Here is a 21,464-nt window from a genome sequence, read left to right on the forward strand (position 1 = left end):
TAGGTGTGAACTATTTTGCCCTTCCAGAGCACATTTGAAAATTTTCTGGAGATATGTGTATTTGTTATAACTGAGGGGGTTGCTATTGTCATCAAACAAATTGCATTTGTTTCCCAAAGCTGCTGTGACAAAATAACCTCAAAGGGGGTAGCTTAAAACCATAAAAATGTATTGTCTCACCATTCTGGAGGCTAAAGTCCAAAATCAAGGTGTTGGTGAGGCCACACTCCCTCTGAAGGCCCTAGAAAAGAATCCTTCCCAGCCTTCGGTGCCTTCTGGCAATCTTTGGCATTTTTTGATTTGTAGCCCCATCACTCCCTATCACTTCATCTTCACATAGCTTTCTTCCTTGTGCCTTTGTGTGTCCTTGCCTTCTGTTATAAAGACAGAAGTCATTTGATTCAAGGCCAACCCTAAATCCAAGACGAGTTCATCTCAAGATCTTTAATTACATCTGCAAAGATCCTGATTTCCAACAAGGTCACATTCTGAGGTTCCAGGTGGATGTGAATTTTGCAGAACACTATTCAACACACTATACTGTTAAATACTCTTCCATACATAGGACAGCCCCCTCCAACAAAGAATGAACTGGCCCCAAATGTCCACAGTGCTGAAACTGCTTTAGAGGGAGACATTTCTTCTCTATAAGTAATGAGAATGTGCCTGTGCTAATCCAGACAGTTACAAACACAAAGGGTTTCAGAGCAGCTTAAAATCTAGAAACCACCCTCACCTCCACTTTTTTGGGATTACTTCCTCTGACAGTCTCTAGTATCTCCATCTTTAGACTGCATTTCCCAGACTCCTGGGTCAGCTGGAAGGCAAGAGAATAGAAGTCTGAGGTGGAAGGGTCCCCTCTCTCTGCTTCAGGTAGTACCTCTGGTTGTGGCTGAATCTCTTCCATGGCTCCAGCTCCCAAAGGACAGGCCTGTTGTGGTTCCAGCTTCTGCAGGTGACCCTAGCCCCTGAGCTCCAGGGACTAGCCCCTCCAGCTGACAGTAGCTTCCTACTCTAGCTGGCTCCTGAGCTTCCTCACTCTACCACTGTGGATCCAATTCCTTGCAAACAAAAGGTCATTAATGAAGCTTCAAGGGATGATAAAAACTTTTCACTGTCCCAAGCTACAACCCCTTCCCCCAGGCCCAAGGGTCCCCAGATCTCCTCCCCTAGCTCTCCTCCCTCAACTCCTACCCCTGGGCTGGCTCCAAGAAAGCTTTGCGCAAGATTGAAAGGGTCCCTTGTTTCTGCAGATTGGGAAAGGACTCCTCCTTAAGGATTGCTGAAACAACGTGCTCTGTAGGCTCCAGCTCCACTGGCAGCTCACCTGGAAGGTGGGGAGGGAGCTGCCTCCACTCCCCCTGAAAAGTGAGTCACTCTGTCAACATGCCCTTCGGATGTCACAGCTGGTTCTACCAGATCCCCTGGAGCAGGGCCATGTCCTTGCCAAGCAGAACCGTCTCCCTCCTCCCTTGTCAAAAGTACAAGGTGCATGCCAGGCAGAAATATCCAGAACTCCATTCTATTCAAAAGTCTTTCAGACTATTACAGTCTTTGTAAGACAATTATTAGCGAATGACATAGAGGAACAAGACCTCTCTCCTTGCCTTCAGTCTCAATCCGCACCCCAAAGGAAATCGTTATTAACAGTTCATTGTGGAACATTCAGATTCTGTGTAATGCATATTCAATTTTTTAAAACTTTTTAACACTTTTTTAAAAACTGATCTTTATTGTTGAAAGTATTACAGATGTTCCCTCCTTTTTCACCCTTATTGACCCCATCCACCCTGCTTCCATCCCCTCAGTTTTATTAGGATTTTTTATTTTTTACTTATCCTCACCAGAGGACATTTTTGCATTTATCTTCAGATAGAGCGGGAGGGAGAGAGGGAGGAAGAGAGAGAGACATATTGAGTGGTCGCCACCCAAACAACCCCAACCGGGGCCAGGGACAAACTGAAACCGAGGTACGTGCCCTTAGCAGGGACTGAACCCCAGACTCTAAAGCCAAAGCTCTAACCGCTAAGCCAAACCAGCCAGGACTTTATTAGGATTTTTTAAGACCGATTTTAGGTTTACAGAAAATTTGAGGGGAAGATACAGAAATTTCCTGTACTCTCCCTGCCCCGCCCCATGCATAGTCTCCTCCATGACCAACATCCCCCACCAGAGCAGTCCATTTGTTATGATTGATGAGCCAGCGCTGACACATCATTATCACCCAAAGTCCATAGTTTACATTATGATTTACTCTTGGTGTTGTGCATTCTGTGGGTTTAGACAAAATGTATAATGACATGTATTCACCATTAAGGTATCATATTTTCAATGCCCTAAAAATCCTCTGTGCTTTGCCTACTTACCTCTCTAGTAACCCCTGGCAAACACTGATCTTTTTACTGTCTCCATAGTTTTGCCTTTTCCTGAACGTCATAGAATTAAAACCACACAGTATGTAGCCTTTTTAGATTGGCTTCTTTCACTCAGTAATATGCATTTTAATGCTCTTCGATAGATTTCCATGGCTTCATAGCTCATTTCTTTTTAGTGCTGAGTAATATTTCATTGTGTGGAAGTATCACAGTTTATTTAATTTTTTTTAATCCTCACCTGAGGATATGTTTATTGATTTTAGAGAGAGAGGAAGGGAGAGAGAGAGAGAGAGGGAGAGAGAGAGAGAGCAACATCCATGTTCAAGAAAAACATGGATTGGTTGCCTCCCATACATGCCCCAACCAGGGATCAAACCCACAACTTTTTGCTGTACGGGATTATGTTCTAACCAACTGAGCCAGCAGACCGTAGCTATCACAGTTTATTTATCTATTCACGTACTGAAGGGCATCTTGGTTGCTTACAAGTTTTGGCAATTATGATTAAATGTGCTATAAACATCCATGTGCAAGTTTTGGTGCGGACATAAGTGTTTAACTCCTTTGGGTAAATACCAAGGAGGGGCATTGCTGGAGTTTATGGGAAGATTATGTTTGGTTTTGCAAGAAACTGCCAAGTGTCTGTACCAGCAATGAATGAGAGTTTCCTGTTGCTCCATATCTTCACCAGCATTAGGTGTTGCCAGTGTTTAGAATTTTGGCCATTCTGGTGGGTGTGTGTTGGTATCTCACTGTTGTTTTAATTTGCATTTCCCCATGACCTGTGGTATGGAACATCTTTTTATATGCTTATTTGCTGTCTGCATATTTTCCTTGGTGAGGTGTCTCTTAAGGTCTTTGACCCATTTTTTAAATCAGATTGCTTCTTTTCTTAACGTTTTATGAGTTTTAAGAGTTCTTTGAATATTTTGGATAACAGTGCTTTATCAGATATGTCTTTTGCAAATACTTTCTCTCAATATGCAGCATGTCATCTCATTCTCTTGATGCATATTCAGTTTTTAAATTTAAATTTTATTTTACAAGTAACACAAAATTTATCTTTTTGGGGAATAAAAATGAAAAAAAAAAAAAATCTGCCTTGACTTTACCCCCCATCTGAGTCTACATTTCTCTGTGTTTTTGTCTGTCCATATTTCTATTCCTCTAGAAACAATAGCTCTATTTTGTGTTCATATGTTTTATGTAAATGCTGGCACATCATACCTATTATTTGCCAGTCAGAGTCATACTGAGTCTTGAATATCCATCCCTGTTGGGACATATGCAGCCCCTCATCTAAGAATAGCATTAGAGTCTATTAAATGAATGTATTACAATGTATTTCACCTTTCCCTTTATAAAATTATTTCAAAAAATTTTTTAATCAAATTCATGCATATTAATGGTATTAAAATAATCAACTAACATGACAATGTTTATAACAAAAATCAGTAATGCATCCTCTCTGGGCATACATGCATGCGCGCGCGCGCGCGCGCGCGCACACACACACACACACACACACACACACACATCTTCTCTGAGTCCTGCTCCTCCGAGAAAATGATTTACTATACTCTTCAGCTGTTTCTTCTGGCATTTACCTTCATATTTCAGAATGTGATGCTTTAGATGCTACTTCTTGACTTATCAACCTGAGACATGATCTACTGTCTTCCTATGGTGGGAGATGTGGATTTAATGTTTTATACTCACCACCCCCACCCACTGGCCTCCCATCTTTCTACTCCTCCCCTATATTTGCATGATGATTTTCTGGTTAAATCAGTATTCCCTGTGTACATTATTGTGACCTGGAAGGACATTTTTTCCTGCCAAGTAGTGGTTCTCAACTTTAACTGCACCCAGGGAGCTTTAAAATAACCCAGAGAGCCCTGGCCGGTTTGGCTCAGCGGTTAGAGCGTCCACCTGCGGTCCGGAGAGACCCGGGTTCGGTTCCCGCTAAGGACATGTACCTCGGTTGCAGTTTGTCCTCGGCCCTGGTTGGTCGTGCAGGTGGCAGCCACTCGATGTGTCCCTTTCACATCGATGTTTCCCTCTCTCTCTCTTCCTCTCTCTCCCTCCCACTCTGTCTGTACAAAAAACAAAAAAAATAACCCAGAGAGCTTTACATAATCCCAAAGCCCAGTCTGCACCTTAGATCAATTAAGTCATCTTCAACTTTTTCCTTCTCTTCCTTCCTTGAATATTTTATTTCTGCTCTCACATTTTTTAATTTACAAGACTCTTTCCTGTTTCTGGTTGCAGACACTGTTGGCATTAGCCCTTGGCATTCACCCCTGCCTGCTTGCTGCCCAAGGTTGTTTACTGCAAATATCTGCAGAGCTCTGCCCAGGGGCTGTTTTCTTCCAAGTAACTCTGGCAGCTTGAGCACAGGACAAACTGGAAGTTGTGAAGGTCACTTCCCTTGGAAGCTGTTGTTGGTCCTTGCGCAGTGCTTGGGACACCTCTGAGCCTGTCCATACTGTTTTCTGGGTTCCTAGCAAGATCAGGCTCCAGGTGTCCACAGTAGTAACTGGCTAGAATAACATACCTTTTATTGGCCTCTTTCATTTCTCTGTCTCACTTTTCAGCTTCTCACCAGGATTTCCTGGGATTACCTTGCCCTGGAATTGCTGTCTCAGAGCTAGCTTCTGGGGAAACCCAAAAGAGACACTTTTTTTTTCTTTTCTTTGAGAGTCACTCTTTATTTGTTTATTTATTTATTTTTGAGCAGATGAATAAATTTTTATTTTATTTTTTGACACTTTTTTTATTCCTTACCTGAGGATATTTTTTCCCATTTATCTTCAGATAGAGTGGGAGGGAGGGAGAGAGAGAGAAGGAGAGAGAGGGGAGAAAGAGACAGAATCATCCCTGTGAGAACGACACATCGACTGGTTGCCTCCGGCACGACCCTGACCAGGGCTGGAGACTGAACCACAACCGAGGTACGTGTCCTTGATCAGAATCGAACCCGTGACTCTTTGGTCTGCGGGCTGATGCTCTAACCGCTGAGCAAAACTGGCCAGGGCTATTTTTTGACACTTTTTATTGTTAAATTTTTTTCAGTTGCAGTTGACATTCAATATTATTCTGTATTATTTTTAGGTGTACAGCATAGTGGTTATACAATTATATACTTTACCAAGTGTTCCCCCAAATATTTCCAGTACCCATCGGGCACCATACACAGTTATGACAACATTACTGACTATATTCATTCTTTTATTTTTATCCTCACCCGAGGACATTTTCCAATTTTTGTTCTGATAGAGTGGGAGGGTGAGAGAGAGAGAGAAACATTGATGTAAAAGAGACACATAGAGTGGCTGCCTCTTGCGTGACCCATCCAGGGCTGGGGACAAACTGCAACCAAGGTACATGCCCTTAGTGGTAACTGAACCCCGGTCTCTCTGGACCACAGGCTGACACTCTAACCGCTGAGCCAAATCGGCCAGGGCTACTGACTATATTCTTTATGCCGTACTTTACATCCTTGTAACTATGCTGTAACTACCAATTTGTATTTCTTAGTCCCTTCACCTTTCCTCACCCAGCCTTCCAATCCCCTTCCCATCAGGCAACCATCAGTCTGTTTTCTGTACCTGTGAGTCTGTCTTCATTTTGCAAACAAGACACCTTTTTAAATGTCTTTATTGATTTTTTAGAGGGAGAGGAAGAGAGAGAGAGATAGAAACATCCATGTGAGAGAGACATTGATCAGCTGCCTTCTTCACGCTCCCCGCTGGAGATGGAGCCTGAAACCAGGTCCTGACTGGAACCCCTCAGTCCATGGGATGGTGCTCAATCCACTGAGTGACACCGGCCGGGCAACAAACAGGACACTTTTTAAAACAATAGAATCTTGTCAACAATAAAAATTTTTTTCTTAAATAGAATTGTATGGCTCTGGTCAGTTTGGCTTAGCAGTAGGGCCTTGGCCTGCGGACCAATGAGTCGCGGGTTTGATTCTGACCAAGGGCACATACCTCGGTTGTGGTTTGTCCCCGGCCCCGGACAGGTCGTGCGGGAGGCAACCAGTTGATGTGTCTCTCTCACGTCCATGTTTCTCTCTCCCTTTCTCTCTGTCCCACTCTACCTGAAGAGAAATAGAAAAATATCCTCGGGTGAGGACTTAACAAAACAAAAAATAGAATCGTATGCTTGTTTCATGGATGCAATCAATATCTCTCTGAGGATATTATCTCTCTGAGGATATTAATTATAGTGAGATTTAACACCTGTTTCAAAAGCCTCACTCTCCAAGTGTCCATCAGTAGACGAATGGATAAAAAAGCTGTGGTACATATACACAATGGAGTACTGTGGAGTTGTAAGAAAGATCTCTTATCCTTTGAGAGTACATGGAGGGACCTGGAAAGTATTATTCCAAGCAAAACAAGCCAAGCAAAAAAAAACCAAATACCATATGATCTCACTTATTTGTAGAATATAATGAACATAACAGTCTGAGGAACAGGGTAGACCCAGAGACGTGGAAGTGGGGTACAGACTGACAACCCTCAGAAGAGGGGGTGGGGGTAAGGAAGAGATAAACCACAGAACTTACATGCATGTATGCATAACCAATGGACATGGACAACAAAGCCGGGGACGGAGTGGGGGGGATGGGGAGGAGGGTGTCAATGGGGTAAAAAAGGAGAAATATCTGTAACAATAATAAAATAATAAATAAATAAATAAATAAATAAATAAATAAATAAATAAGAAAAGAAAAAGCCTCACTCTTGAGGCTTCACTGCTCCATGGAGACTTAGCTTGGTTCATAATGTCTACAGGTTAATTCTCTGGGATTTCTCCAGAGGTAACTCTCTAGTCTTCCATGATAGCCAGGATACGTGCCCAGCAGACAGCATCCTAAGAACCAAGTGGCAGGAGGGACCATACAACCCTGTTTCAGCATAGTGTCTCTCCCTGCCTTCTGCTGTACCTGGTGTCCTTGCTTCTGTAGAACAAACTTCTGCCAAGGTCAGCGAGGGGTATTGGCTGCACCAGATCTGAAAGGGGCCCTAGGAGGTCATTCCAGTTATAATTGCTAAGTAAAACATCACCCGAAACCAGCCTAAACAACAATATTTATTTTATTATCTGTCATAGTATCTGTGGCTGAAGAATTTGGGAACCTCTCAGCCAGGTGCTTCTGGCTTAGGGTCTCTCATGAGGTTGCAGCCAAAAGGTAATAGAAACTGGAATAGTGGGGACCCAGGCATCTTTCTCTCTCTTCCCTTAGTCTCAGGTCCACTCCATGGGGTTCTCCGTATGGGTTATTTTGGGCCTCCCCGAAGCGTGGTGGTCTCAAGGACGGACAGCCACACTGCCCACTGGAGGCTTAGGGTCCCAGCACAAGAGTTCCAGCCTCCTAAATTACTGTATTCTGGTGTTGCAAGTGAATCACAAACCTCCCCCAGTTCCCAGTTCGAGGGATGGGACACATACTCCATCTCTCAAACTGGAGGCGTGGCGCCTTGGGGAACAGCACGTGGAACGGCAATACTGTTGTGGCTACTTTGGAAAATAACAACCTGCCAAAATGGTCTCGTTGTTCCTTATATAGGGTGTCAAGCCGTGCTTCTGTTGGCTCTTCACCTCTGACACGTCATTCAGGCTCAGTTCCTGGCATTCTGGGGTTTTAAAAAGTCTGTGACTTTTTCTGCTGCTTGTGGGGGCTTCCACATACACATGTGCAAGTGGGGCAGCACACAGTGGAACCACATCTTAGGGGTGCCATTCACCTTGTAAACAATAAGGGTAACTGTAAGTGTTACTTGAACACAAGCACTGTTATACATGACAATCGATCTGATAACCAAGACAGCTGTGTGCAGTTTATACATTGTGTATACACTGGACAAAGGGACAAGTCAGGTTCCGAGCAGGACAGAGCAGGATGGCATGCAATCTAAAACTTACGAATTGTTTATTTCTGGACTTTTCCATGTAATATTTTTGTACCACAGTTGACCACAGTAACTGAAACCATGGATAAAGGGGTTTGGCTGTACAATAAAAGATTTCTGTTCCCTGTCAAAGTGTAACTTTAAGAACATTAAAAACATGACTCTCATACAAAGGAGCATGTCCCCAAGATATATGTACCTTATTAATGAGGGACTCAGAAGGATGGCAGAAGAAGGTACAAAGGAGAATTAGAGGAATGGGGGTTATTTTGTCCGTCCGGAAACACATACTAAAATTAGTTTGTTAGGTTAGAGGCAAAACTGATTTATAGCCTACAGGGCAATAAACCTATAACTTTTGGGGTTATCTTTCCTACCAGACAAAAATTATTTGCATCTCTACTGAATAAAATTGTATAAATTAGTGTCCAACTTTATAGAATCCAGGCCCTGATCAACAGGAAGGTTCAAGTGAAAGGTACATCCCATAGATAACAAAATAACCCAGGCTGTTAAACAATGTTCCAGTATGGGCTCAAAGGACATGCAGTCTCCCTTTGCCTTACTTCCAAGTTTGGGATAATTTTTCTTAATATCCCTATTCTTTTCTTTGGTTCCCCAAGCAAATTCTGTTCAATATTTTCCTAAGAGAAAGCGGCCATGTCTTCCGTGGTCTTCTTGGCCCCTTATATCTTTGTTCTGTCTACCCACATTCTAGAAGGGTGAGGTCAGTTCCCACAGACCTGGGTATTTCCCGTTAGTCACTGTACTTGGCCCTGTTTCCTCTCCATAGGAACCTATTCTTCCCTCCCTCCCTCCCTCCCTCCCTCCCTCCCTTCCTTCCTTCCTTCCTTCCTCCTTCTTTCCTCCCTCTCATTTTTTTCTTCTTCCTTGCTTTCATTTTTTTCAAATGCACAAGTGTTCTACTGAGAACCATAAACTATATACCCATCTAAAGTGTACAATTCCATGGCTTCTGGTATATTTTCAGAGTTGTGCAATCAGGTTTAGAACGTTTTAATCACAACCCCCTCCCTCCACCAAAAAAAAATTCTATACCCATTCACAGTCACTCCCATTTCCTCCCAGCCCCAGGCAACTGGCAATCTACATTCTGTCTCTACATCTTCGGCTGCCCTGGGCATTTTCTATAAGTGGAATCATACAATATGTGAATCTTTTGTGTCTGGTTTCTTTCATTTAGCATAATGTTTTCAAGGTCCATCCATGTTGTAGCATATACCAGTAGTATTTTATTCCTCTTTATTGCTAAATAATATCCCATTGGCTAGATAGACCATATTTAACCATATCTGATGCACATATGAGTTGTTTCCACTTTTTGACTATTATGAAAAATGCTGCTATAAACATGAGTTACAAGATTTTTGTGTGGGTGTATATTTTCATTTCTCTTCCGTATATACATAAGAGTGGAATTTCTGGGTCATATGGTAACTTTATATCTAACACTTTTAGGAGCTGCCAAGCTGTTTTCCAAAGTAGCTGCACCATTTGACATTCCCTGCAGCAGTATAGGAAGGTTTCAATTTCTCACATCCTTGTCAATACTTGTAATTACTGGGTCTTTTTTATGATCACCATCCTAGTAAGTGTGGAGTGGTATCTCACTGTGTTTGCAGAGACCTTGCTTCCTTTTTTTTTTTAATGTTTTTTTTTCCTTCATTGATGTTTTAGAGAGCGAGGAAGTGAGAGGGAGAGAGAGATGGAAACATCAATGAGAGAGAACATCGACTGGCCGCCTCCTACATGCTCCCCATGACCTGGGCACGTGTCCTGACCAGGAATTGAACTGGCAACCTCTTGGTGCATGGGTCGATGTTCAACCACTGGGCCAGACTGAGACCTTAATTATTAAACCTGTCTTGCACAGAAACAAGTTTTGCAGTTTTGCACACAATCGAGGCACTGAGTGCAGTGGACTCAAGGTTATAAGTGTCTATTAGTGGGTGGAGTCTGACGGATGAGTGATGACTGCCCTGCCGAGCCAAGCCAAGGGGTAGGATGGCTACACCATGCCCTGCCCACCTTGGGAAAAGCATCTAGAAAGTGTGATCTTCTGACAAAAGTGGATCACATTCCGGTGGTAAATAGAGACAGGAAATGCCCGGGATTGCTATGCGAAGCAGGGGCAAGGAGGGATGCAGGCTGGCTGGGCACCTTGGATGAGGTCCCCTATCTCCGGGAGGAGTGCTGCCCAAAATCAAATGACCTCCTTCACCATTCTGCCATACTGCCTGAGATTCCACCTCATTCCCAGAGTGAAGTAAATCAGTTGCCACCTTTTAAAAAATGTGAATACCTCTGGGAGGGGTAGGCCTCTTGCAAGAAGAAGTCATTAATTTATTGTGATGAAGTTATCAGATGCTGACCCACACCCTGCCGGGACAGGGCTTAGCGGAAGTGGGAGTTTTGACTCATTGGGAGGGGTGGGGAAGGGGTGGGAGGGAGCTTTAGCTGAAAAGAGGTAGTAGCTCTGCTCAAGGGGTATTGTTCCCGGGTGCCAAGTCAGCCAGAATTGAATAGGTGGGGGAAAGGAGCCTGCTGGGAACATTTCACCTTCATTCATCAATTGATTTGTTTATTATATGTCACCTGCTGTGCTAAGTGTTTTGTATACACTTTTTTCTCTTTGATTTAGTTAACAAACACTTATGTAGCACCACGTGCTACCACCTACCTCTCACACACTCCATGCCACATCCAATGTATGGCAGATTGCCCCATCTGGCCATTTCTCACCACCTGCCCAGCCACGCCCCATCACTGGTTTACTGCGGGTCTCCTCACTGGTTTCCAGCTTCCATATTTGTGGTCCTAGCAATACTTCATAGAACACTGCCTTTCCTGTGTTTGAAATGCTCCTGTGACTTTCTATCTTTGTCACTAGAAAAACCAAAGTCTTTACAATGGTCCACAAACTGCCACCTGAACTCTCCCTGTGCCTGGCTGACATCACCTGCCCTCTGGCTCAGCCACAGGACTCCTGCTGTTCTCAGACACACCAGCGCGCTTCTGCTCTGGACCACAGTGAGGACTGCGTGTTCTGCTCAGAATATTCTTCTCCCAGAACCTTCATGGCTTATATCCTCACTTCCTTCAAGTCTCAGCTTAAAAGTCACCTCATCAGAGAGGCATTTCTTTTCTTCTTCTTCTTTTTTTTTTATCCTCACCTGAGGACATTTTTCCATTTTTTTGTTCAGATAGAGTGGGAGGGAGAGAGAGGGAGAGAGAGAGAGAAACATCGACGTGAAAGGGGTACATCAAGTGGCTGCCACCCACACGACCCAACCAGGGCTTGGGACAAACTGCAACCAAGGTACATGCCCTTAGCGGAAACCGAACCCAGGTCTCTCCGGACCGCAGGCGGATGCTCTACCCACTGAGCCGAACCCGCCAGGGCTCTTTTCTTCTTTTTTTTTTATAATATGTTTTTATTGATTTTTAGATAAAGACGAAGAGAGAGGGAGAGAAATAGAAACATCAATGAGACATTGATTGGCTGTCTCCTGCACACTCCCTACTGGGGACCGAACCCACAACTCAGGGACGTGCCCTGACCGGGAATTGAACTGGTGTCCTCTTGGTGCAGGGGACAGGCTCAATCCACTGAGCCACACCGGCCAGGCAGAGAGGCCTTTCTTTTTTTTTTTATCCTCACCCGAGGACATTTTTCCATTTTTTGTTCAGATAGAGTGGGAGAGAGGAAGAGAGAGAGAGAGAGAAACATCGATGTGAAAGGGACACATCGAGTGGCTGCCACCCGCACGACCAACCAGGGCCGGGGACAAACTGCAACCAAGGTATGTGCCCTTAGCGGGAACCGAACCCGGGTCTCAGAGAGGCCTTTCTTAATACTTTATCCTCCACCTACCAGAGCCCTGCACACACTGATCGCTCACTGTCAGAAAAGACGGTTGCAAATACAGGCAAGGGAGAACTAGCATGAATTCTATGGTGTTAGATTGGAATTGGGGATATAAAGTGAACTCATGGTTTTCAATAGACACAGATATATATAAAAATGAATACAGATGGAAGAATGTGTGGTTGTGCACATACATATTTCTCTAGCTCAGTCCACTGGAGAAGGCCTGGGAGCAGCAATAGTTCAAGAACAGTGAGCACCCCTCATGCTCACATCTTCACTTCTAAACACTTCCCTCCACTAAAAGGAGTCAGGACCCCTTGGAGAACTGGTTGAGTCCAGGCCTGGGGCAAGGAAAGTACAAGATGAGCCTGGAACACCTTTTGTGCCAAAAAATAAGAAAGTGCCCGAAGGATGAAGGAACACATAAAAAAGATCCAGGAGCCAGCAAGAAGAGCCAAATAAGGGGCTATTTGAACATCAAAATAACTAATGACAGTAGCTGATTATAGTTCATTGAATAAAATAAGAGTCCATGAGTCCATACCAATGTAAATAAGTAAAGAGGAAGTTTGATCGTGACCATGATAATTACATAATTTTAAAAAATACCTCCCCATAAAATACATATTCCTTAAAAAGGAAAAAGTAACTTTATGGTGGAGAAATCTGGCAGATGTTACCTTGATAGTTAAAGTGACTAAAGTTCAGTACTTCCCTGGCAGAGGAGATGAGCCAAGGCGGGTCCCCAGGGCGGGGCTTGTCCGCGCACTCTGGAGGTGCTGATCCCTGCCGTTCCCCCAAACGTGGGAAACTCCACTGCACAATTTGTGGTGGTGGGGGCCTACGTAAAAAAAAGTGACTAACATTCATACTTCAAGTATAATGGGACAAATAGAAATTGAATGTACCTGATAAGGTTCGAGGAAAACACAGCTTAATTTCTGTGATATTTCTGCCAAACATACATAATCTGAATCAAATCATGAAGAAACATCTGATAACCCCAAACTGAAGAACAAACGGGAAAAGAACTGGCCTATAATCTTTGAAAAGAAACTGGGGAACTATTCTAAATTGAAAGAGATTAAGGAAACACAACAATTGTAACTTTGTGAATCAATGGATGTTAACTAGACTTAATGTGGTGATCATTTCTAAATATATACCCGTATCGAATCCTATCCATTTAAGACTAATATAATGTTATATGTCAATTATATCTCAATTAAAAAAAAAAAGACATGACCAACACTGGCCACATGCGGCTCTGGAGGAGATTATTTTGCTCTAAACATTATTGGGCCAAATGGTAAAGTTTAGAATGGGGCCCTGGCCAGTGTTGCTCAGTGGTTAGAGCGTCATCCATACACTGAAAGGTCAAGGGTTCAATTCCCAGTCAAGGGCACATACTTGGATTGCATTGGGGTGAGTTTAGGAGGCAACCAATTGATGCATCTCTCACATCCATGTTTCTCTCTCCCCCCTTCCCTCCCTCCCTTCCACTCTCTCTAAAAATCAATGGAAGAAAATATCCTCTGGCTAGGAATAACAAAAAACAAACAAACAAAAATTTAGAATGGGGTCTAATGATTACAGTGTTGACAGAAGGATACAATTATTGTGCTAATTAGGGCAAGTCTCAGTTTAACTTCACGATGGTTCCAGCAATGCTGCCGATGTCTATGGTGCTTGCAACCAGGGCCATCTTCTCCCAAACATCCGTCTCGCTGACTGTGTCTCCTCCACTTCCTCTATGAAGGGATGGTCCCATCTTAGGAGTGTGGAGTTTTGAGTTTCTTCTCGGGCTTGAATTGTGCTGTCCAGGGCTGGTAGGTCCTCCGCAGGAACCTCCACTGTGCCCTGTGCTGGGGGCAGCCGCGCTGGCAAGCTCCTGCATTCACTGGGCCCATCACGAGCATCTGTGTTTCTCATGTCATCTCCAGTCTAACAGGAAGACCTGCAAGCACCTAGAAATGATGTATTTCCTAAAACAGAAAGTAGAGCTTACGGGTACAACGTCCTTAAGTTCCATTGTGTGTGTGTGTGTGTGTGTGTGTGTGTGTGTGTGTTCTTAATCCTCAGGGTATAGCTACTGGTATCTATTGGAGGAATAAAAAGCTATCAAATCTCAGTCTCAGAGTTTTCTAAACAGATGATCTCAGGCGAGGAAGGGTGGGGGCTGGGACACAGTGGGGGAAGCCAGGTCCAGAGGATTCCTCTGTATTCATTTGCCTCCAACAATCACAACAGCTGGTCCTTCTGAAGAGCAAACTTTCCTGCTTTACAGTAACACCAATTGTATAGTGACAAGCAAATATCTGTGGTTTCTACTGCTGACAAACTCACAGGTACTGCAAATACTACTGTGCTTCATTTTTGTCTTTTTCCTACATTCATAATGGAAACTAATGGTGCATTTTATTTAGAGGTTAGTGAATAAAGATGTAATCTTTTTCATCCAAGTTTATGAACCCACTGAGTTCTAGCCACCGACCCAGGTTCAGGACACCTGGGTTATCACGTGGCAAGTCTGACAGCCCAGATATCCCTGCGAGAAAGGACCCACAGAAAGCCCCTGTCTTAGGACACAATGCGGGCTGATATCAGAGCAAAGGCTCCAGGCATCGGGACAGAAGGGTGGCAGTGAGTCACCATCTGGAGAGAAAGTCTGATGAACTTGGTGATGGTTGGGACTTGAGAGTTGATGGTGATTCTGAACAATTCGGAAGAGCAGTTTGGCAGGAAGAGGATGAATGTTTGCAAAGTGCAATGGCTTTGCCAGGGGATGCAGTGCCTGCTACTGGAGACTTCAGCCCACACCCCTCCAAGTGCCCACTGAAACTTCCAAGTGGGTGTGGCCCTCAGGGAAGTAGGCCTGCCATCCTAAATACCCAGTCCACCATCTTATCACTTATAACTCCAGGATTAAAGATCTGTTCTGCAAGACTTCCTAGCCCTGCCCCTCAAAAGGCAAATCCATTTTAAAGAACTTTCATTTACATTTTGGTCTGAATGAGTTTATCCAACCTTCCCTGAGAGTATTAGCCCTCATTCCCCACACCCACCACTTCCCAGAAGCTCAGTGAACAAAAACTCTTCCAGTCAAACAAGGCTAAATTATGTAAAAAGGGGACCCACCAGCAGAACATTACTGTCTCTATTGCTTCAAGTTTGGACAGACTGTGCCCCATCCCCTCATGCCCACTCTCGACTCTAGAGCACTTTCTCCATGAAGGGTGGAGTGGGTCACACTGTAAGGATGATCAGGGGGCAAAGTATCAGTAAGTGATATCCCTAAACAAGTTGTGTGCAAATGTACCCAGGTGGCGTGCAACCAGTGGGGCCCCAAAGGGCACATTTTATTGACCTGTCAGGAGCATCAGAGACACCCAGAGAAAGAGTCCAGCATTCCCTGTGGACTCCTGGGATTACAGAGAGAACGGAAGACCCTCCTGCCAGACCTGTTGTTGGGGGAAGGGCTAGGATGGTCAATAGCTCGTAAACATTGGTTATTTTTTCCTAACTATAAAAGCAAAACTAGCCTGGCAGGTGTGGCTCAGTGGTTGAGCATAGACCCATGCACCAAGAGATTCAATTCCCAGTCAGGACACATGCCTGGGTTGTGGGCCAAATCTCCAGTGGGGGGTATGCAGGAGGCGGCCAATCGACGTTCTCTCTCATCAATGTTTCTATCTCTCTCTCCCTCTGCCTTCCTCTTTCTCTAAAATCAATAAAGAAAAAAAATTTTTAAGCAAAACTAAATGATTCCAAGCAAGACCCAAAGGCAATTAATCTATTCCTTTCCAGTTCTTTTCCCTTGCATCTGTTATAGGCCTGAGAACTTACCTGCAAATAGAGTATACAGGCACTTTGATTTCCTTTTTTGAAACAAAGCAAAGCAAAACAAAAGAACATAAGTGATATCATACATTCTTATTGTGTAGAAAAAGTGGGTAGAGTGGCATTATTCTGCTTGCCAAAATTACTTGTGTAGCTTCTAAAAATACTTATTTAAAAAACCTTATATATATTTTTCTCATCATATCACTGAAAATTCCTGATAATCATAATTTTTAGCAATGCCTAATACTTCACTGTAGAGACATAGCACAATTTATTTAATTGATTTCCGAACTTGAGATATTTAAGTTGTTTTACATTTACATGATTAAATATGATGACTTTTTTTTCTTTATTGCTTTTTAGAGAGAAAGGAAGGCAGAGGGAAAGAGACATAGAAACACTGATGAGAGAGAACATCGATTGGCGGCCTCCTGCATGTCCCCCACTAGAGATTGACCCCACAACCTGGGCATGTGCCCTGACCAGGAATTGAACCAGCGACTTCTTGTTGCATGACTCAACGCTCATCCACCCTGCCACACTGGCCAGGCTGAAGATGATTTTTTTTAATTCCTCACCTGAGGATACTTTTCTATTTATCATCAGATAGAGTAAGAGGGAGGGAGAGAGAGGGAGTGACAGAGAGAAACATGGATGTGATAGAGCCACATAGACTGGTTGCCTTCCGCACAACCTAACCAGGGCCAGGGACGAACCGCAACCAAGGTATGTGCCCTTGACCAGAACTCAAACCTGACACTCTAACCGCTGAGCCAAACTGGCCAGGGAAAGATGATTTTTATGATGAATGTCTTTGGGTCTTTTGGGGATGTGTTGAATTATAAGAAGGTTAAGGAAATGGACTGGGTGGTCAGAAGGACTAAATTCAAATCCTGCTCCCCTCAGTCATCTGTGTCATTAGAGTCTTAGTTTCCTGGACTGCAAAAAGAAAGTCCTCAAAACAAACCCAATCTCATAGAATTTTTTTTTTTTTTTTTATCCTCACCCAAGGACATTTTTCCATTTTTTGTTCAGGTAGAGTGGGAGGGAGAGAGAGGAACAGAGAGAGAGAGAGAAACATCGATGTGAAAGGAACACATCGAGTGGCTGCCACCCGCACAACCGACCAGGGCCGGGGACAAACTGCAACCGAGGTACGCGCCCTTAGCGGGAACCGAACCCGGGTCTCTCAGGACCGCAGGCCGATGCTCTAATCGCTGAGCCAAACCGGCCAGGGCTGGAATTTTTTAATAGTTTACTTGAGATATAATTCACATACTGTACAATTCACCCATTTAAAGTATAAATTCAATGGGTTTTGCAGAATTCAATGATATTGAACATACAAAATGTCACCTCTATCAATAATTCTTTGATCATAATTTACATTATTTTCCTAGGCTGGGTTCTTAGAACCAGCAATAGAGGATAAAAGCCTAGAAACCTCTTAAATGTTTTGGGAACAGGCCTTGTGAAGATAGGAGGTGTTCTTCTGAGCATTTAAAATTTTTGTTTGTTTCTGTTTTGTTTTGGTTTTTGAAGGGGTGTTTGGATAGAATTTGAATCACTGGGGAAGTTGGTATAAAATTGTTGGGCCATTTGACTCATGAGGCCCTCTTTCACTCTCCCCTATGTAGCCTGAACTATACTCACTTCCAAACCCACACACACAGAGTAATTAGGGGAAGTTGATTCCGATTCACTGAATCACCCTGCCCTGTCACACGCGCGCACGCACACACACACACACACCTGCCCCCGCAGAGCCATCTTGAGATTTACTCATTCAGTGAGGGTTGCATGGGCACCATCTCTAATTGTCCATCTTAATTCACACTAGGCACAATGATGACGAGCTGGTAGGAAGGTGAGGTGGTACCACCAATATCATGGGGTGACCATCCTACCTACCAACCAACCATAAAAACATACTCCATTTGGCTGTGGGAGGACTGACTGCAGGGTTCAGGCCTGAGTTAGCAAGGTGTCAGCCCAATCCGGGAGTGTGTTGCACCAGTGTAGTGTGTGGGTGACTCTTCAGGCATCACTGCAGGTGTGGGAGCAGGTTACGTGACATGGGTGTGGGTTAGGTGGTGAGGATGAGAGGAAGGTGCAGGGAGGGTAGATGAAGTCAGAGGTGGGTGAGGGTGGAGGTGAGGAATGGGGCCCCAGCTGGGGGTTGGACCTGGTAGTTAGACCAGTAGTTTGGAACCATTTTTGGGTCATGGCCTCTAATGAGAATCTCCTGGATGCTAAGGAAAGAATACATACACACACACATACACACAGGCATGTATACACTGACCCACAAATTTTGCACATGGTGTTGGGGGAACCCAGAAAGTTCATACAAGGGTCAGGATTAAGAACTTCTGGTATTAACTAGATCGCAGGGACTTGTCAGGGAGAAATCCCAAGGCTGCATTAAGGGATTGAGAATGGCCCTGGCAGAGCAGCTCAGTTGGTTAGAGTGTCGTCCGGATCTACCAAGGTTCGGGGTTCAATCCCTGGTTAGAACATACAAGAATCAACCAATGAATTAATAGATAAGTGGAATAACAAACTGATGTCTCCATCTCCCTCTGGTGACTACCTCTCTCCCCCCACCCCCTTCTTTTCTCCTAAAAAAAAAAAAAAAAAATCAATAAATTATGAAAAGAGAGAAAGATTGAGAATGTTTGTGTCTTCTTGTGTGACAGAGATTTACGGAGGCTTGCAGATGTGGAAATTAAATTCCAAAGTCCACTTATTTCACAAATGCTTCATTTTCTTTCCATTTTTATTTTTATTTATTTATTTTTTTGGTATGTGCCCCTAGTGGGAACCGAACCCAGGACTGTCTGGTCCACAGGCCAACGCTCCAAATGCTGAGCCAAACCAGTCAGGGCTCCCATTTTTATTTTGAAAAAATTTCAAATCTGCCAAAATGTTACAAACTCATATAGTCCAACTGCATTCTCCAATTGTCAAGGTTTCTCCTAGTGGCTTCCCTCTCCCTGTGTATGCTTGTGCTCACAGGAACCCATGTTTTTCCGGAGAACCATTGGAGGACTAGCTGTAGATCCTATGATTTCCCCACTAAACACTTGGCATGTAACTTCTAAGATCAAGAGATTCTCCTGCATAACCACAGTATAATCCTCACACTCACAACATTGAACGATCCCATTATGTAATGTATATCCCCTATTCAAATTTCCCCAGCAGTTCCAATAGTGTTCTTTTAGTTGTATTCTTTTTTCCTTCCCTTCCCCTCCTCCCCCTCCTTTTCTTCCTGCCTTTTTCATCCAGGATCAAATCCAGATGTATATACTTCATTTAGTTATATCTTTCAGAATCCTTTAATCAAGGAAACCACTTCAGAGTTTTATTTTGTTTTCTCTTGTGACATTGACATTTTTGAAGAATTCAGGCTAGCTGTTTTGTAGCATATTACCTCATTTGGATTTGTCTGATTGTGTTCTTGTGATTAGATTCAAGTTAAGCATTTTTGGCAGATATCATGTCCCTTCATAGTGCATCATGTCAAAGGGACAGTTGGTCTCTTATTGAAGATAAGTTTGATTCATAGTGAAAGTGATGACCTCCAGGTTCCCCGTTGTAATTAATAAGTGAGCTATGGGTTACATAGTGTTCATTGAAAGGCTCCAACTGTGGTGAATGCTGAGTGAACCAGGGATGAGCATGCAGACTGAGTCCTTGTTCTCATGCTGTTTTTCCAGTGGAGGAGATAGACAATAGCCTAGGAGACAAATAAATAATTACAAAATATGTCATTTTCCGAAGGATGTGGATAGGGGGCTGAGGTAGAGAAGTATCAACTCTAACATTGAAAGAGAACTTAGCCCTGGCCAGTGTGGTGTGGTCCTGTGCACCAAAGGGTTGTCGGTTCGATTCCTGGTCTAGGCTCATGCCCAGGTTGCTGGCTCAATCCCTAGTGGGTGTTGTGCAGGAGGCAGCTGATTGATGTTTCTCTCTCATACCGATGTTCCTCTCCTGCTCTTTCCCCTCCCTTTCTCTCTCTCTAAAATCAATAAAACCATTTTTTTAAAGTGAACTTAAATGTGAGACTTGAAGAGGATTAAGGAGTCAAGTATGGGAAGGTGGAAAAGAGGAGGTAGAAGTGGCCAAATTTGTAGGATGCAAGGAACTGAAAGATGTGTGTTTGGTCCTTTCAGGGAGGGAAAACTAATAGGAGAAAAGCCACGGGTGTGGTAATAATAATATTGAGCACTTAATATCTGCTAGACAGTGCTCTAAGAGTTTTACATGGTTTACCTTGTCTAATTCTCCCCATAGACCTGTGAAATAGGTGCCATTGCTGTTTTTATGCTGTAAAATCTTTAGCACAGAGAGGTTAAGTTATTGGTCCAAGGTCACACAGCTTGTAAGTAGCATATCTGGGATTCAAACCTGGATGGATCTGACCCCACAGTCTGTGCTCTTAACTATATCAAGAAAGAGAAAGTAGGGTTTCATCTAGAAAACAGACTGTGAAAAAGGATTGGAGTCAGAGCATCCTGCACTGAGCAAGGAAGTTCTCTTGACAGAGGATGTGGGATAGGAACACAAGGCAAAAGAAAGGCCCAGAACATCAAAGAGAGAAGAAGAGTGTTAAGGGCTAGAAGACAACATACTAATATAGGCCCAAGCGTGCTTGGCTGTCCTGCCGTGGTCCATGCCCAACCCCTCGCCTGTGCCTTCAGGCAGGGCTCTCACAATTCTGCTCTCCGTCCTCCCAAACAAAACCAGTGGATTTACCTAGTCTCTAAATTTCCCCCACAACTTGCTTTTTAATTACAAAAGAAAAAACAAGGACTTCACAGTGAGCGACCTGGCCAACTCCAGTTTAACCAAGCGAGGGACGAGAATACTGTGAAGGCTCACAGGCGAGGGTCTGAAAGGAAGAGAAGGGTTTTAGGAGGAAAGCTCTGGATGAAGAGAGAAGGGAAATGTTGTTATAGAGGAGTCTATAGGTGCCCGGGCAGGCTCCATCAGGGAAGACGGGGTGTCTCTGGGAGGGAAGGAGAAATCTGGACGTGGGGGAGGTTCTGAGTGACAAGAGCGAGGCGCTGGAGATGACTTGATGGGAACAGTCTGGGTGACAAGAGGTCAGCATAAGGTCCTTAGAAGAGGTCGGGGTGGGTAAACTCTGCATGAATGGAGGGCGGGCGTGGGGTAGGGACCTCCAGGACAGTCCCGAAAGGGTACACGAAGGGTAAAGCTCTGAAGCAGCAGTTTGTGGGTGGGGTGCCCTGTGAGCGCGTCCGCCCAGATGGCCTGGGAGCGTTGGGCGTGGGGGTCTCGGAGGCGGGGGCGGGGCCGGGCCTGGCCCGCGCGGCCCGCCGGGTCCCCCCGCGCTGCAGGGGGCGCTGTGAGCCTGGGCGGTCCCGGGCCGGGCGGCGGCCGCTCCTAGAGAGAGCAGCCCTT

At 44.2% G+C, this 21,464-nt stretch overlaps 1 pseudogene; it reads left to right on the forward strand.

The window, feature by feature from the left end:
- The first annotated feature begins 12,898 nt into the window (after window positions 1-12,898).
- LOC118639694 lies at window positions 12,899-13,037 on the forward strand (annotated as a pseudogene).
- Window positions 13,038-21,464: the final 8,427 nt, after the last annotated feature.

The sequence above is a fragment of the Molossus molossus genome, unplaced genomic scaffold (genome assembly GCF_014108415.1).
Source record: "Molossus molossus isolate mMolMol1 unplaced genomic scaffold, mMolMol1.p scaffold_m16_p_21, whole genome shotgun sequence".
In the NCBI taxonomy this organism is placed as follows: domain Eukaryota; kingdom Metazoa; phylum Chordata; class Mammalia; order Chiroptera; family Molossidae; genus Molossus; species Molossus molossus.